Below are 19078 nucleotides of genomic sequence, written 5' to 3'. Positions count from 1 at the left end.
CATTTGCACCCCACCTACTTTGGAAAGGATCCCAAGTGGCTTGCTAAGGATGGAACTAGGCACCTAATGCTGAGCTTCCCCCCTGTTCTCATCTCTCACGGTATGCGGCCATTAAAATCAAATCTGCTCAACAAATGATCACAAGAATGAAATAATAATGTTGCTGTTAAGAATACTCCATCCTACAGTTGATCTACAAAGGTAGCTGCGCTCTTCCTCCACGGTAGTCCTTGTAAAAATTTTTTAAAGCTGATCTATCTCTCAGCCCTTGTTCATGCATCATTCTTAGTAAGGATACAGTGCATCCAAGGTCCACATGCCCACGATCGTTTGGTATCTCCGGTATAACAACAAAAAGCCGCTCAATGGACAATCTTGAAACATGCACCAACCAAGATCCTGGCTGGTATATTACAGAAAAACATCCTCCAGACCGAAAAGAGCAAGGAGAGAGGAGGTAAAGGATTCAAGAGGAGCGAATCAGGACGAGAGTGATTTCACAACGTTCGTCTGCAGTCTAGGGGTTTAAGCAGGTAAAACCAAGGAAAGCTCTATGGATCCGGGGGTGCCTCCCCAAGTATTTGGTTCATGCTAAAAAATAGAGCACATTTATTAAAAATATATATTTATAAACCTTGATATGAACAGATACACATGTCAAGCCAATGAAAAAAGAAAAATAAGTTATCTCCCCGGTATCAAATAGTCAGACACTTTTGATGAATGGGATGCTTGTCAAAGGATTGTCCCTGTGGTTTTTTGTACTAAACAGCTCATTGGATTAGGAGGAAACGCGTGTCCTGGGAGACATGGTGAGCTGCATCCGCTTTGTTCCTCTCTTTGAATACGTGACATGTGTCAGCGATCTGGGATAACGAATCTCTGCACCCATCCGCTCCCCAAGGGCGTCAAAGGCTGGTCTTCCAGGCGTTCTTTCGGGCCCCCTACCAGCGACGTTGAGTTCCTTGCTGGGTGAATGATTTTTGTTGGATTCATTGTGCTTTAGTGTCTGCTCCTTGTGTAGCAGGATCGGTTTATTTTGGTGACCCTTTATCAAGTTTGAAGGTGCATTTGACCGAGCGGAGTATGTAGGTCAAGGTCGCTTGTTGGTACAGCGTCCGGTCACTGATCTGCCGACACGCAGGACTCCTGTCCTTCGGCCATCCCGAGGCCATTCAGAGAGTGGTGTATATGTATACAAATATGATGACGATTAGGTTCAGAATGGTCCCAATAATCCCCAGCATCGCCAAGACACTCTCCTCTTTACTCTCTTTTTCTTGGCCTCCTCTGTCCTCATCATTTCCACTCGTGATTACCATCTTGGTTGCAAATGTCTTTATCTTCCTCCCCAGGCTAACCTGTAATTGGAAAGAGGCACAAAAGATGATGGTATATAAGCATCCTCTCCACAGCCGGGCAGATCAAGTTGGGCAGTGATTTCATGCCTGGGGACTCGATCTCGATTGGGAGTGAAAAATCACCCATGGAGCCAATCTTGGGACACACTGCTCTTGGCCGTGGAGAAATGGCAGAGCATGACTGATCAATTTCAAGGATGAATGTCCTGACATTGGTATAAAGAGATTAGCCCAGGAGTCCAGCCTGGGCGCCACTCACTCTACTGAGCTTGTTTTAGATCTTTTCCTTGAAGCAGAAATGGAGACAGCTGCACAGGAGTCAAACCAAACACATGGGCTCTCCCGCAGCAGCAGGGATTTTACACACGTTCACGTGCTGGATCCTGCCCTAGAAAAGTGCTGTCCTGCACGTACACACAGTGGGTAGGAGGGCATCACAATCACACCGTGAGCAGGGTGAACTGAACCCAGGGGAGGCGATTTACTGAGACCAGAGAGGATGCGGGGTGGGGAGAGCATCATAAGAAACCTGCATCACCTCCAGCAGGAGCATAAATTGGTATAATCATTCTGCAAAGTTCCTTGACATTCCCTACAAAAGCAAAGAGACATCTCTTCTAGAATTGGGCTAAGCATCTGATCTCCAAGGTGTCCATCCTAGAGAAATCCCTGCATCTCTGCACCTGGAGGGGACAGGAATGCTCCTTTGAGCTTTGTTTGTGACAGCAGAGGACTGGAAGCGACCCAGATGTTCACCAAGAGTAGGACAGACAGACACGTGGAGATGGCCCCTACGATGGTCCCGTCCACATGAGAAAATACTGTACAGCAGGGAAATGAATGCACTGAGACTACACGTGACAATGTGGATGAGACCCTAACCCCTCATGGAGAGTGAAAAAGCATGTTGCAGAGAATATGGACAGATGCATCAATTCATGAAGGCTCAAAACAGGCAAAACCAAACCAATACATTGTTTAGAGACATATACTTATGAAAGGCAAGAGAATGATGAACATGAAATTCAGGAGAGGGGCATCTTATAGGGAAGGACAGACTGAGGAGCCACTGGGAGGAGCAAGAAAGGCCTTCAACGTACTGGTTATTTTCCGTTTGTTAAGCTGGGTGGGGAGTACTCATGGGTTCATTTTTATCCTTACCCTTTCAACTGTTTCAGAGATTCTTTTGTACATATGATGTATTTTGCAATAATTGAAATCATTTCTTTTTACTCCTTAAGGTGATAAACATGGCCATCCAGGGGCCTGGCAGGCAGCTGAAGCCTTCTTTTCCACTGATTACTAATCCAAACAATATGGAAGGAATGACCAATGTATGTGAGGTGGCTACAGCCTGTCTACTTGATGGGATGTGACACAGACCAGGCCAGGGCCCCCAGCTGCAGCTCTTCCATTAGAGAGCTCTGCTGTTAGGGCTGGAAGGCTTTTCATACTCCGGAGTGTGACAGTTAATTTTATATGTCAACTCGACTGAATCATAAGGTGCTCAGACACTTGTCAAACAGGATTCTGGGTGTGTCTGTGAGGATGTTTCTGGGTGAGATTAACATTCGAATTGGTAGACCAGGTGAAGCAGATTGCCCTCCCCAGTTGGGTGGGCCTCATCTAATCAGTTGAAGGCCAGAATAGAAGAAAAAGGCTGAGTAAGAGGGAATTCCTCCTGCCTGCCTGCCTTTAAGCTGGGACATCAGCTTTTCTCTGCTCTCGAATTCAAACTGAAACATTGACTCTTCTTGGGTCTTGACCCTACTGGTCTTTATATTGAAAGGAAACCATCAACTCTCCTGAGTCTCCTGTTTGCTGACTCACCCTGCAGATCCCAAGACTTGCCAGCCTCCATATGACATGAGCCAATTTCTTATCATAAATTATCTATCTATCTATCTATCTATCATTGGTTCTGTTGCCCTGGAGAACCCTGACTAACTAATTCAGGGGTCAAAGGATATCTCAGGACAAATACGTGGGAAGAGTCCCAGAAAGGAATCCAGGAAAGGGAGGAGTGTTGCTGCAAGGGGAAGCATCTGCATGCCTCTTCCTCTGGGCACATTGATCCCTGTAAGGGCCAGGTCATGCCTTGCAGATCAAGTCTGGATTGGGAACACAGTGCATGTCGATAGACATCTGTGTGAAGGAGAAACAGGCAGTGAGGACTAGGGGACATGATGCAACAGGAATGTGTGCACAAATGAACAAGCAAACGTCTTAGAGGGAAGTTTCATGCCCTTCACAACTTTGGTTTACTTGATAGGCTTAGAGTGGGCTCCTACCTGCAAAGCTCAGCTAGGCAAAGCTGTTAGTTAGCTCTGTTTGGTTTTCTTCCTTTTTTCTTCCTAGTGTAGTTTTTAAATGATGTATAATACACATACAGAAAAATGCACACTTTAAGTAGACAGCTTGATAAGTTTTTGCATCTGCTTAGCTATCACCAAGATCAAGAAACAGAACCTTCCAGTCTCCAGGAGGCCTCTGGCTCCCTACCTCACTCACAATCCTTTCTTCCTTCTCGTTGAAAAACCATTACCCTAACTTTTAACATTCTAGGTGCATTTTGTCTGTTCATGAATTTTGTAGAAATAGAATCACATAGTATGTCCTCTTCCGAGTCTGTTTTTTTTTTCCCCAGTGTGATGTTGGTGAGATTCTCTGGTGTTGTGCATAGCTATGACTCAGTCATCCTCACTGTGAACAGTATCCCATACACTGCAAATATTATTACACGTCCCCTGAAATACTGCAGCATGCATGTATTAACTAGAGTTCAATATTTGTCCAAAATGCTTTCTTTTGATGTAGAATTTATATGTGTGCCGTTTCCTCCTGGCTACCTACACCCCGGAGGAGAATCTGCATGTGAAAGTGATTGTCTCCGCTTGCTTGTCTGCGACTACTAGATTGGTCCCCTCTTTTATTTTGGTGATTTCATGGCCAAGCCCTTGCATGAAGTCACAAGAAGGCACAGGTGCTTTAGAAACCCATTCCCTTTTCTGCCTTGGCCAGACATCTACCCGGTTAACTCTTTAATGGGTCTCTTGTTCCTTGCAGTCTCCTCAGCTAGACTCCAAGCCTTGAGAAGGCGAGCTTTTGAATCTCCACCTCCAAGCACAGAGCTTGACAGGGACCAGGCACTTCGGATAAGCATGCTGAACGAATGAGTGGGGACCGCGGAGGGATCTGGCAGCCCCCTGTCTCTGCAGGGCAAGGAAGAGATCACCAAGGTCAGCCTAAAGAGATGCAATTAGTGCTGCTCTTAAAAACCAAAGACCCATCATCACAGTCACTCAAGCAAAACAAAGTGCCTGTCACGGAGGCTGCTTGGTTTCAAGGCTTAATTTAGCCTCTTCCCTGAGTTAACCCGAGATAGCTCTGACTCAGGAGGAAGCGGAGAAGAATAATCAGGTCGACTGTGTTTACTTTCTGAGAACTCTGCAGCAAATCAAGAGCCCAGAAGAGGCCTCCTCCGACTCACAAAAGAGACGCATCCCACAAGTTTGTTTCCAAGATGCTTGAGTCATCAGCCTGAATTTCCCCAGAGGAACAGTGTTGGGAGTTGCAACTGGCTTCCCAAGGGAGCAACTGAGGGCTTCCTAGGAGAGAACCTTGAACATTGTTTTCTTTGGAAAAAGTTAGCTGGCCAAGGGAGCAGAGGGTAAGGCGCAGTGGAGGAGAATGAAAGAGGCTGGAGACCAGCTTTAGGGCAGTAAAAGGGATGGGAGGGGAAAATAAAACCAAAATAAAACAAAAAGCAAAAGCTGGCTTGGGCGATGTCTTACAGGAAGCCCACTGCACAGTCATAAATTCATTCACTCACCCACTCATTCCTCCTTGCCAGAAGCTGGGAGTAGGGGGCAGTGGGAGTAACTGCTATGGGAAAGATGTCTCTTTGGGGGAATGATAAAAATGTTCTAAATGTAGATATTGGTGATGGTTACCCAACTCTGCATATACAAAAACCACTGAATTGTATGCTTGGAATAGGTGAATTTTGTGCTTTGTGGATTCTCTCTCAATAAAGATGCTGATTTTAAAAAGGCAGCACTTGGAATAATATCTGAAATATAAATTATCTAGAAATCGAACACAAATGTGTAAAACCTTTATAAGGAAAATTAGAAAAGTTTACTAACAGACATAAGGGTACACCTACGTAAAAAGAAAGACAGACCAGCTTCAAGGAGCGTGAGAGTCACTATCCAGAGAACAGGAGTTTTTCCTAAGGTGATCTACGTAGATTTATCGCAGCCAACGTTTCCGCAGGGTTTTTGGTGCTACTGGATAAGCTGATTCTAAAATGTGTATCGAAGTGCAAAGGGATGGTAATAGCCAAGTTATTTACTGAAGAAGAATAAGATGGGAGAGCTTGCCTAAGACATCATGAATTATTACACAGGTTCGGCAGTTAAGCTTCAGACTATTAGGCCAAAAGAACAGACTGGAGCTACACATACATGGACACCGCTGATCCCTGGGGGAAACGGGCCTTTGGAGAAACAGCTGAAATAACTGAGTATCCATATGGAAAAATAAATGAAATCAAACCAGTGTTTCACAATTCCAGATGGATTCCAGACAATTGTGAAAGGGAAAACTTAAGGACTTTTATAAGACAACATAGGGAATATCTTTATGACCTTGGGGTAGAGGATACCTTAGTAAGACATAAAAGTTCAAACTATAAAGGAACATATTAATAAATTCAACAACACTAAATTCAATGCCTCTGTTTTCAAAGAATGTCATAAAAAAGTAAAGAGTTAAGCCACAAGCTGGAATATATATATATGTGTGTGTGTGTGTATGTATATATACATACGTATTGTGTGTCTATCATATATATGTTATATACGCTATATGTATATATCATACATATTATGTTAGTGTCAAGGCAGTAAGAAAATAATGAACAATAAAGAAAACTGGGCAGGGGAAAGGTGTAACTCATTGGTAGAGCGTGTGCTTAGCATGCGCAAGGTCCTGGGTTCAATCCCCAGTACCTCCATTAAAAAAAATAATACAGACATAAATAAATAAAGAAACATAATTACCTACCCCCCCACCCCCAGAAAAAAAGAAAACTGGGCAAAAGCCATGTCCAGGCACTTCTCGAAAGAGAAAACAGCCATAAAGAAGCTAAACGTCAGGAATCAGAGAAACGGCTACTAAAGCACGAGTTACTGCCCACCAGCCATCTGACTGGCAAGAGCTAAAAAAACTCGAAGAAATCACTCAACACTGACAAAGGCCGCAGAGCAACAGGGACTCATACACCAGCCGCAGGAGCACTACTTGGTTGCTGCCACTTTGGAAAACAGGATGATATCAACTTACAAAGATGAACATACCCAGACCCTGGTGACCTGCTATCCCGCCCGTGGGCACACACCTGGATGCACCTATGTTGGCGTCCTGAGGTCTGCAGCCAAGAATGCGGACGGACGGCAATGTCAGTGTCGGCGACATGCTGGAAACAACGTGAATGTCCACCCAGGGTGGCCTGGATCTGCTGTCATATATTCACACACTGCAATTCTGCACAGTGTGAAAGGGGACAATAACGCGTGAATGAATTGCTAATACATTGCATGAAAAAGCAGGCCGCCAAGGAGGACATGAAGGATGTTTCCATCTGTATGAAGCTTAGAAATGGGGAAAAACCTAACAATATGTTGTTGAGAGATAGAAATGTGATCAAACTACAAAAGAGCAAGAGAACAAGAAACCCCAAAGTCAGGGGAGCGGTTACTACTAAGTGGGGAGGGGAGTGGGTGGGCCGGGGTGGGGGCACTCCGGGAACCCCTGAAGTACTGGTGATACTTCTCAAGCCAGGGTGGTAGGTGCATGGGCGCCTTTTCTTTATACCTTATATTTTCTAAATAAGCTTCTGTTCTCCATCCAATAATTAATACATCAATTAATAAATAATTATTACAACTGAATACTTAATAAATGGTGCTGACAATAAAAATAAATTAATAATTTATTAAAACTACTTTTAAAAAAGAACTACAGGGTTCTAAAAACTAGGGAGATGGCGTGCAATGCTAAATGCCAGGAGGAGCCCTGTGCTGGGTAACCAGGAAGAGGGCCACCCTTTCTGCAAGGACAGAGCATCCCTAGAGTGCCAAGGTGATGGACAACTCGGTTTTGAACATGGTTCTCAGCAAACTGGTCCTCGGCTGGGCTGCTTCCAATAAACACGCTTGAGAGTTTTTAATAGTTTGCCTATTGGGATGGATGTCTTGGAAAATTAGCCCTATGGGTACAGAGTGCTGGGTGTGGCCTGGGTTAGTGGTTGCAGGACAGGTGGGCAGAGCCTTGGACAGAAGTCAGGGCTCAGCGTGGCTCCTGGAGTCGCAGCGGCTCAAGGCTACCGGGCACCCAGGTCACTGCCCAGCGCCCATGCCCCGGGTCTGAGCCTTTTTCAGCATCAGTGTCTCAAGTTCCCGTTGGAAAAAACCTCCTAATGGATGCTGTCAATCAGGGCATCAAGGAGATGGGCTTGGATCCAGGTCAGCCCTGAGTCTTAGGTGAGGTGACAGAGGGCAGGGTAACTCTAGACGCTGATCATCACGGCCACGGCACTGGATGAGAGCCTCTTAGCTGCCGCCACCTGGGTGCCTGGAGCCAGCCTGACTTCTGCCCTTCTGCTTTGTTCGCCACTTCCTTCCACCCCCTGAACCCCACATCCCTGCAGTGTGCTTTTGCTTAAGGCAGTCAGAGCCTGCTTCGTTGCCACACCTGCTGCTTACAATCACAGGTCCTTTACTCGTACAGAAGGGACATTCATGTTTATTTTGTTTGCTTCCTCATTTGACCTTTGAATTCCCCCAGAAGAACCCTACTGCTCACCGAGCCTCCTCTTCAATCCTTCTTGTCATTCTGGAACTTCCCACCAGTCCGGACGGCTTATTCCACCTGCTGACAGATCAGTCAGGAAAGTTCTTCTTTCCTTTAGAACAAAATATTCTTGTAGCTTGCATCCCCTGGAACTACTCCCACAGCCAGGGACCAGCAGAAGTAAGTCCTTGTCATATTCTGCAAGGCAACACTTCAGTTCTTGAAAAATTGATATTCAGTGGGAAGAAATGATGACTCTGGCCTCAAACACATCTGACATCCAATGTCGGTGGTGTGGTTACACTCGCTGTGTGACTTGGGCAAGCCACCTCACCTCTCTCAGACTCAGTTTCCTTATCTGTAAAGTGGGGGCGATGCTTAGCTTGTAGGATTAAATATAATGGTTGTGGATTGCCTAGCTCAAGGGCTGGCCACTACTATGATTACATGATAACAAGGCTGCTGATGATTGAGGCTCATTCTCATAGCCCCATGAGCCTCCTTTTCCCCCGCTAGGCACCCCCTGTTCCCTACATGTCCATATAGCCCCCCCCCCCCGAATCATAATCCTTCTCCTGGAAAGGCCCATCCTAAAATCACAGCATTTACATGAAAAACATTATTCCAGGAAAGCTTTTCCCAGCCCAGATGGGGCCGGACTGTCTCCTCCCTCATGCTGAGGCAGCACACCCATTAATGCCACCCAGAACCACACTGGCTTTGGGGCCACCTCACTGTGCTGTGGATTCATGATGCTGCGGAGCCACATTGACTCCTTCTTGTTAGAGGGAAGTGAGTGTTGTGAACCCAAAGACAGGACCGAGTATTTGGACTGCGTTCCATGTCAGCGGGCTGATGTCTGCCCACAGTGCCACCTCCTGAGGTCACCCCAGCTCTGAGATGGTCCCTTCCTCCTACACGGTCATTCTCCAACGTCAGATCATCCACAAACGATGTGCACACCCTCCGTGCTGTTGTCTGCGTGCCTCACTTCCCAATTTGTGACCAGGTTTCCAGGTTAATGCAAACTCCTTACCAAGCACTAGGAGTTGTTCGCCTTCTATTGTTTGCCTTCTCCCCCTGCCCACGTTTCTCCATCTTTTCTACAAAGTACCACAAAGTTCAGCTAAGATTTCTAGGTCTATAGCCAGGGACCTTGCCAGGGCATGCAGCCCTAGGGACCTAGGCAGGGTGCCCTCTGCCCCCTCGGCTCACCCGCAGAGTCTCCCTCTCTACACCAAGTTCTCAGAACTGTTTACTAAGAGTCACCGATTTCCTTCAACAGCCCCTCAGGGATAACAAGAGGGAATGAAAGAAACCGCAGGAGCACGACCCCCTGGAACACCGCACAGCAGTCAGAAATGACGATGAAATGACCAGGTGGCCTGAAGGAAGATGCCCAGGCTATTAAAGGGAAAAAACACAGAATATTACAATTCAGCTTTACCTAGGATTGCAAATAATAGTTTTAAAACCTCACTAGAACAGGGCAAAAAAAATGCCTGGAGGAGAATATTCAGAAATTTTCTGTAATGCAGTTGATTACATTCTTCTACTTTTATCTTCAGAAACACACATGGACATAAATAAAACCATGAAGACTCCACGTGCTTCTGTTTTCCTACAAGCCTGGGAGCATCTCACCACCCAGGTGACAAGAGCAAAGCATTCGATGCCAGCACGCAAGTGGCCACCTCTGTGACAGCAGTTTCTCTCTGCTGGGGACGGCGGAGATTGGGGGGTGGCAGAATTCTTGCTGGGAAAGGGGCGTGGCTGCATGCGAGAACGACAGATGACAAAGGTTCTGGCAGCCTTTCTGTTACAGCAGAGCTATTTGGGCTGAACGGAGTTGGCTCCAGGACCCTTTAATTCTAGCAGAAACTTGTTTTTCAAAATAACGCCGGTCTTGGGACTAAATCTGTGCTCCCTGTGCTGAAAGGTTCTACACATTCAAGACAAGGAGGGGAGGGACTATTTCATCCAAATTCTTTCCATGAGTCGCTCGCTGACTGCCTTCTCTGGAGTGGCTCTGGCTCAACCGTCCTTCCGAATGTTTCTCCATCTCCAGAACATTTCGATATTGTGGGGTGCGGAAGATTCATTCTGATCCTATTTGTAAATAAGACAAGCCCCTGTCTGGAAATTCAGAGACGCTGGGTGACAAATCCAGTGGATGTTGCTGGAGCATTAAGGAGACGAGAGCTCAGCGGTCACTTAAAACACAGCGTCCCGAGGGAACCCGAGGCCCAGGTTCCTAACGAGTATTCCCCAAGCAGCCCCACACAGAGCAACGTGCGCCTGCCAGGGGAAGACGAGGCCTCTGGGCCTCTAGCATCTCGTGGCCCAGGGCGGGGAGACACAAACACCACTGTGACGATGTGAGTGAGCCCAGGGCACCAGGGGAGCTCGGGGAAGGCGGGCTCGACGTGCCTGGGAGAGCAGGCAGGGGATCTTCCCTGGAACATTCCAGGTAGGGGAGGAAGTGGGGGCTAAGCTGAGACCTGAAAGGCTAGCAGGACGAACTCAACCAAAGTTAGGAGAGGACTAGGTGTTCGGAGACTGACAGGTGCAGAGAAAAAGTGAACGTGTGGATGGCTGCACGCGGCGAGTCTGGGTGGCGAGGCTTCACGCTGAGTGTGGTGAGAGATGCGGCCCGCGGAGGAAGAAGGGGCCAGAATAGGGCCTCTCGTAAACCACTCAAAAGAGTTTCAGAGTTTATTCAGAAGCTACAACGAGTACATGGAAGTTCACTTCATATTTATTTTCTTAACCATACACATACACTATTTATACATGAGGTACTTCATAATAAATTAAAAAACCCATTTAACTCCTGAGATCAGACGCCAGTAAGTCAAAGCTGGTAACTTGCTCTCCAAGATGAATTGTCTGGACCAGGTGGCCTTGAGTTCTGACAACATTCCATAGGGATCCTCACCTTCCGAGGCCTCGGGAGATCCCCTGGGAGCCTTTCTCCCAGTGACAGACACGCAGCCGAGGCTGCGCAAGAGTTCTCCGAAGGACAAGCTCCTCCCCAGATGCCCACGCCCAGCCCAGGTGGCCACAGAATGGCCTAGGTTTCGTTAGATGCTGCTGGAGGGAGATGGCAGCCCAAACATGCCTGTGAATTTACCCCAGGAGTTCCCAAGAGCCACTGGAGAGAGAGCATCCATAAAGCGTTTAATCGGCTCAAAGAAAGCTTATTATTATTCTTATTATTACTGTTAACAAGTAGAGTGCTGTCCCTTATTAACTGCCCAGCTATTGTTAGATCCAGCTTTGCACAAGAGACCTGTCATGATGTGACTGGTAACCACCCCGCCAGCTACCCATGATGACAGCAATCATAGCTGCGAATCAGTGAGTACAAGGTATGGGCCAGCTGTATTGTCAGCCAGCAGCCAGCCACTCGACAAACATCTACTGAGCACCTACTGTATGCCAAGCCCTACTCTGGAATACTAGGTCGCAGTAGCGGCAGCACAGACAGACAGTAGTGCTGGTCCCCACTGAGGAATAAGGAATAGAGCCTCCGAATAGTTAGGGTCAGGATGGAAACTGGCAGCCGATGTACCGCCCACCTCCCGCCTCCTTCTCATGCCCCCTCACTCCAGTCCTGCAGCCCCACCCCCAACTCCCGCTGTGTTCTCTAAGCACAGCGCACCTGCTCACTGTCTCCTCCTGGATTGGACAACTGCCCCTCATCTTTCCACGCTCAGCTCACCTGGCAGCATCTCTGAGGACCCCTTCTTAATGTCAGGAGGCCCACTGCAGGCCGTGTCTGAGCATCTCCAGCCCTATTCTGTAAGCATCCCTCTGTCTGGGTCCTTTCCCCACTAAACTGAACTCTTGGTGGGGTGCAGGGCTGGGTCTCATTCATCTCCATGTCCCCCAGCCCCACACCTGGCCTGGAGAACCAATGGTGCTCAGTGTATGGAGAAGGCAAGTGAATGAATGAAAAGATGGACCTCGAGGGAGCCTGGGGAAGTCAAGCTTCCTGGTTAAGGGAGGAAAAGTCAGGGACACAGCTGAATGGGTGATGGGGACAGTCCAGCCCAGCCGGCCTGGCTAGACCTCAGTCTAAAGAGACAGGTGATGAGGAGAATCTGTGTCAAATGAGCAGGCCATCTTTCCCGACTCTCCAAGTAGGGGCTGGCTGGGGCTGACGGGGCAGAGACACATGGTGGGGAGAGTGAGTGGTCATCAGCCCTGAGGCCAAGTCAGCAAGGTCACCCCTCCTGCTCCAGGCATCTTCCTTCTCCTGTCCGCCATCTACAAATGGCAACACCATCTGCACTTAGAGTGAGCACTGCACAGACAGGAACAGGCCTCCTGCCTGCTCCTACCTGGGGAAGAGCCTGGGGAACCCTCCCCAGGCTCAGCTTGTCCACATGACCAAGGAGAGTGTGGGCCCAGATGACAAGGGAGGGGGACCCTTGACAGACGTGCTTGTTTTCTGTCCCACTTTGAAGTCTGATGAAAGGGAGGCTACTTTACTGTGTGTGGAGGAAGAAAAGTTTCAGTACTGATAAGAAGAGAAAAAAACAGCTCCCTGTACTAACACAGTGGTAAATTAATCAGTATTTCTATTGCTCAGATGAGAGTACATGTTTCAGTTATGAGAAAGATTAATTATATTAGCCTAGGCTCCCCCGAGGAACACATCATTAGGCAGCACTGTGGCAAGACTGCTTAAACTCAGCGGCAGAAACAAGGCACAGGTGTGGTCCTCCAGCAACATCACATCTGCCTGCCTGCTGCTTCCGCTGGGTCATGCACCCCCACCTGGCTGTGGACCCCACTTGCCAGAAGACCCCACCTCCAGTTCCCAGGAGCAGCAGGATGTCGGGAAAGAGGCTGGGCCTCTGCTGAGCTGGATTGGAGTTTCAGCTTGGCCCCCAGGGAGCTGTGTCACTTTAAACACATCACCCCCATCTCCAGTCCTCATTAGTAATTGACTCACAATGGACACAAACCTTGACTTTCAAGAAACAAATATTTTCCAACAGTTGACGGCAAAGCTTACTGGAAGAAAGCTGGCAACACCTAGCAGAACCACAGGTGCACCGCCAAGCTGGCAAGCTTATTTCTTTGGACATTGCTCTGAAAATAACCCCAGCACTACAAAAATACACAGGCAGGTTTATTCACTGAAGCATCATTTGAAAACGCAAAAATATGACAAGCAGCCTAAATGCCCAGGCACAGGAGAGGGGCTGAATGACTCTGGGACAGCCACACAGGGGAGTACTATCCAGCTGTAAAGGAGGAGGGCGAAGAGTGATATGAACTAATTTGGAGATCATTCCAGGGTGACTGAGTTAGAAAATCGAAGAGTGAACAGCACTTAGGGAATGCTACAATTCATGAAAGAAAGGGGCTATAAAATGTACAACCTGCTCATCTGTACAAAAGCAGGACAGGAAGAGTAAATTAGAAATAAGAGACTGGCTGCCTATAGGAGGTGAGCAAGAAAAGGGGTGGAGAGAGGGCGGGATGGGATCAGGCTGGCAGGAACGAGGAGGCAGCGACATGGGTCTGAATGTATCTCCTGGTACAGATCTGACGGAGAAGCACTGTAATGTTTCACATGCCCTTCATATACACATAAAAAAGCAACTAAAAACAACCAAGATGTGAGGGAAATCCCAAACAGAATGTAAACACTCTGCATTTGGACCAAACTATTACAAATAAATAACAGGAGGTGACAAAGAAGAGAATTAACATAGTGACTTTTAATGGATAGTGTAAGAACTGAAGATGAAAAGTCAGTACACAAATGCTGTCATCACTTAGAAAGGTGTTTCTCACAGGGATGTGGGTGAGCAATTCTGAAACTACTCTATACTGGAGTTAAATAAATATATCTGAGCTAATGAGAACTGGGTTTCTCACTGCTGGAAAAAGAAATTACAAATAAGAGAAGGAGAGAAGGTTAAATGAATCTTGTGCTGTTGAAGTGGAATTAAAGATATCAGTACAGACTTACGTTTTTTAAAACACATACAGGTAGGTGGATACAGAAAGGTAGATGAGTTCACACTGTGTGTATCAGTGCATATCCATGTAATTCCCACTGTGTCCCTGAGAAGGGTCTAAAAGCAAAGACGCCCCAGTGACAATGAGCACACCCAACCCCCAGATCTTGGTTTCTATACACCATTCTCCAGTGAAAGGAACCAGGACCACATGAAAGAACGGTTGATTGCAGAGTTGGGGAAGGGAAAATACAAGATGAGCTTTGAGCATCTTGTGATTTGAAAAAGAAAGGAAGTGCTCAAAAAAAGAAAAAATGATGGAGGCTGGTCAAAAGCACAAGTTTTACACTTGTAAAGCTGAAGGTGCTCTTAATATCAGGTCAAGGCTGGAACAACCCGAGCAAGAAAACAGATAATCACAGTATCAGATTATAACTCACAGAATAATACAAATACCCAGGAGTCTGTACTGATACAAATAATCACATATATGAATAAATGGGGAGAAGAGACAATTCTTTCTTACAGCAGAATTCCAAGTAATAAATGTAGAAAGAGGGAAATAGGAAGTTACCACTAGACAAACATCACAGTAGTAACTGCCGTAGAAAAGATCCGTGAACAGGCGCCAGAGTTGCTGGGTGAAAGGTCAAGGAGAAACAGAATTTACATGATCTCTCAGGTAAAGCGCCTCCGACAAGACATCTATTAATTAGAAAGGAAAGACAGGAACTTGACAGTGGAGAAGCCTGGCCGATGCCACCTTAACCAAGTGACCAAGGTCAACGTCACCAGTGATGAGACAAGGACACCATGGACCCCGGGTACGAGGCCCCGAGCAGGACACATCGCCTCTGTGGGATTCTTGCCCAAATGTACAACCTCGGTCCAACCCTGACGTAACACCAGACAAACCCAAATTGAGGGCTCCAAAAGAACTTTTTTTACTTTTTCAAAGTGCCAGGATCATGAAAGACAAGGAGAGACCGAGGAACTGCTACAGACTGGAGGGGACTAAGAAACCAGGGCAACTGAAGTGATCTGGGGTCCCGGCGGGATGCTGGAATGGGATGAGGACCCTCGTGGAAAACCTGGTGATGCTGAGTAAGGCCTGAGGTTTAATCAGTAGCAGCATAAGATTTTCACTGCCTGGGTCTGCTCACTGCACTCTAGCCCTGCAAGATGTGAGCGTGAGGGGAAGCTGAGTGAGGGGAACTCTCTGTACTATTTCTGCAAATTTCCTGTAAGTTTAACTTAGTTTTAAAGCAGTAGTGCTTAGAGTCATCAATTATTTCACAAACGCTTCTGTCAGCTCACCAGGCCTTTGCCTTCCATAACGGTTTGCTGAAGCGTACATCACTCTGTGGGGCTGGGAGAGGGCCAGATGCTAAGGGGTCAGTCCTTGGTTACAAGGGGCTTCAGAATGGACTAGAGCTTGTGGAATATTCTGCCCAGTGTCCTCAGACGGGGCTGGAGTCCCGAGGAGCAGGGGTCTACAGTCAGGCCCTGCAGGGTTGCCAGACTGGATACCCCTCTGCAGACCCTACCCAGCCCGGTTCTCTGGAGCAATCAGGACCCAAGGCCACCGCCTCTCAGGGTCCGAGTCTCAGGTCTCTGGCTCCCAGTCACTTCAGACTCTGCATTTCAGGGCTGATACAGGGCCTGGCAGGCATGTACCTGTGGTGCACTTCTCAGGACCAGGCCTCTGGCCAAGGGCAGGCTTCCAGTTCCTGTCTGAGGAGCCCGCTTGGCCACCCCGGCTCTGGGCCACTGACTTTCACATCTGTCTCCATCCTCCAGGCACATCCTCTGGAGTGTTCTGCTCCAGAACTGACCTGGTGGCCGAAGCTGTGCTCCTGAGGCTTGAGGGTCAGGCTGCCGGCCTTCCTGAGTCCCGCCCATGCCCATCTCCCTCTCCCCTCCCTGCTCTTAGCACTACCCATCTTATGGTGCGTTCCCCACTGCTCAATGTCCCACAGACCCCAGTGACACCTGCTTACTGGGCCTCAGTCTGTCTGCCAGACTGACTTCCCAGCTCCCCAAAGAGGCAGGTCCTGACCACCCAGGCCAAGCGGCCTGTCTCCAGGGGTGTCAGGCAAGGCCCCAGATCTATTCTTAGAGAACTGGCAGGACCCTGGTTCCATGGAAGTGAGCCGTCAGACCCCACGGCCCCTGCCGCAGCCCTCCTCCCTGCCGTGGTGGATTCCAGATGACCACAAATTCTCTGACACTCTCTCCACTAGAGAGGCGGGCGTCTGTGTTCCCTCCCCTTGGGTGACAGCACACCATGGCAGTGACCTGGCGCCGGTTCCTGGGTCTAGCCTTAAGAGACTGATGGCTTCCACTTCCTGGCCCTTGGAATAATCCACTCGGAGGAAAGCCAGGTGCCCTGTAAGAAGTCCAGCTACCCTAGGGGTGCCTGCTGAGAAGCCCCAGCCTGTCTCCCGGAGAGGAGCGAGGAGGGAGGGGCCTAACAGCCCCTCTGTGCCAACTACCAGCCCAGGTGTCAAATGTCCGAGTGGAGGAGCCGTCAAAGGCACGTGACTCCAACACAGGAGAGCCCCCCAGGTGGGAACCGCCCAGCGAGCCCAGTCCACCCACAGAGCCTTGAGAGATAACAACTTTTGTTTCAAACCACTAAGTTTTGGGTCAGCTTGTTATGCACCAATAGATAACACTGGCTGAAAGAGGCTTCTGTTTGCGATCCCTAAGGAAAAGGTTTTTCTTCTTCAAGCACAGCAAGTGCTTCTAGCAGAATCTGACAGGTAAACCGGCAGACTGAGCCTTCTGGGGGAACAACAAAGATGATGAACATCGACTTTCTCATCTGTAAAGTGAGAGTCAGAATCCACTGTGCAATCAGATGAGACCCGTGTGAGCGGGATATCCATGGACCACGATGGCTGCATCTGTGATCTGTGTCCGATGTGTGTCACTGAGAGTGTGGGGAGGGTGCTCCTTCTGGAATTGTGGACCTTCATCCTCACAGGTCCAGGGATCTGGCAGGAACTCTGGGCACTGGGTCTGGTTGCCCCTCACACAGACATTCCCACTTAGCTAAGCCATCGTCTCTCACAGCCTGTTAGCCGAAGGGTCCTGGACCCACTGAGAGGAGTCAGTGGAGCCCGGGGGTTACTGAGCACTAGATTTCCAGGGGCCAAGCAGTGTTTGGAGCACTTTCTATCCACAGACAATTGTAATCCTCGCCACAGCCGAAGAGGGGGAAGAGCTAGCATCACATTTCATAAGTGAGCAATGTCGGGGCAGCGAGGGGAAGGGGCAACCCAAGGCAGGTGCCACAGCTGGTAGGTGTGAGAGAGCCAGTCTCGACCCACACATCTGGTCGCAAGCCTACACTCCCAAGTGCCTGGTTATATTGCTTCCCCTGCAAAGGACCACAAACTTCCCTTCCTTCTTTCACCTCCGAGCCTCAGTTTCCTTGGGTACAAAATGCAACGATAAAACCTCCCTGATGACTGTTACACGGATTAAATGAGAACATCCCCCCCGCGCCCAGCACACATCCCTCCCTCTCTCCTCACTGCCACTCATTATGGTTCAAGGCTGCAAATGAAGACTATTTACTGAGAAAACATATGTTCCTTTTCTGTCCCAAACCCACAAAGGAAAGGGCAATCCTTTTAAGGAAACCCAGCTTGAAGATCTTGACCAGACAAGAAACAGAAGAAGCTGAAATGATGCCCCCTCGGTCCAAGCTGCGAAGTTTAACTGGAATATGAAAGGGATGTGGCCAGAAAGTCTTTTTAAGAAGGGGGCTCCCCCACACATCTCATGATTATCCAGCACTTGTGCGTCCCCATTTCTAAGTGCCCCTGGGGAGATCCCAGGGTTTCCGAAGGGCGCAGCACCGAAGAGTGCTTATAATTAAGATTTCTCCGTGCTCAGGTCTTGCTGAGCAAACAGCTCGGCCAGCTAGCTGTGGTTCAACAGCCCATATTTCATGAATACTTTTCTTTGGAGGGCTGCACCCATCAACATTTCACTTTCTCAGGAGCATTTGCATTTTAATGTGATTTTTTTTTTTTTGACACAACCAGACAGCTGGGTGGGTTTTACCATCTACTGAGATATAAAAATCCCATCTCTGCATGTGGGCCTCTCCAAGGGTGTTTGCGTCCTGGCTGGAAATAGCAACTGCTATTGACATGCAGAGAAAAGTCAGAGTTACAGTTGTGATCCAATATTTGTCCAAAACTAATGGGGGAAAGATTTTTTAATGGATTTTGCTATAAGGTGTCATCCTCCCCAAAATATACACGATGCAGCTCCTGCCGACCTGTCCAAATTCCTCCTGCTCTCCTGCTCAGCCATTCTTGTACCAACTACACTAGCACCCTCAACCTTGTTTGAAACCACCACCCCAGGGCCTTTGCACTTGCTGTTTCCTCTATCAGAATATACTTTGCCCAAACTTTTCTGCTGACTTGCTCTCTCACAGCATTCAGGTTTTGCTCAGATATCTTGCCATCAGAAGTCTTCCTGGCTACCCTGTCCTCACTCTTCTCTATCCACCTGCTTACTTTATTTTCCCTCAAAGTACTGATCACTACTTGAAAGTATATTATCTTTCCATTTCTCCTCCTCACTTTGAAGATAAGCCAGGTGACAGCAGGCTTGTACTCCACTGGAGTCCCATTGCCAAGAACAATGTCAAGCATACCGCAAAGACTCAATAAATTGTTTTGAATGAATGTGCAAGTACCTACTTTCCAGAAGAGGAAGTTGTGGGTCACTGAAGGTAAGTGATTTGTCCACAAAGGCACTGAGAGGACCCAAAGGCATCAATCTTCACACTGTCATGAGCCCAGATCTATCGGATTAATTCCTACATTCGACTTTTGCATAATTTATACTTCC

General features: G+C 48.0%; 1 long non-coding RNA gene across 1 annotated transcript in view; it reads right to left on the bottom strand.

Annotated features, from left to right (window-relative positions):
* Positions 1–1197: 1197 nt before the first annotated feature.
* LOC116664400 overlaps positions 1198–19078 on the bottom strand; it is a 43969-nt gene continuing 26088 nt past the window's right edge. Inside the window, exon 3 of the long non-coding RNA XR_004320919.1 lies at positions 1198–1361. This is a non-coding gene — a long non-coding RNA (uncharacterized LOC116664400). The remainder of the gene's footprint in view (positions 1362–19078) is intronic.

This window comes from Camelus ferus, chromosome 6, assembly GCF_009834535.1.
Source record: "Camelus ferus isolate YT-003-E chromosome 6, BCGSAC_Cfer_1.0, whole genome shotgun sequence".
Lineage (NCBI taxonomy): Eukaryota > Metazoa > Chordata > Mammalia > Artiodactyla > Camelidae > Camelus > Camelus ferus.
Note: the sequence above shows the minus strand (reverse complement) of the source record. Positions and strands in the feature narration are given on the sequence as shown.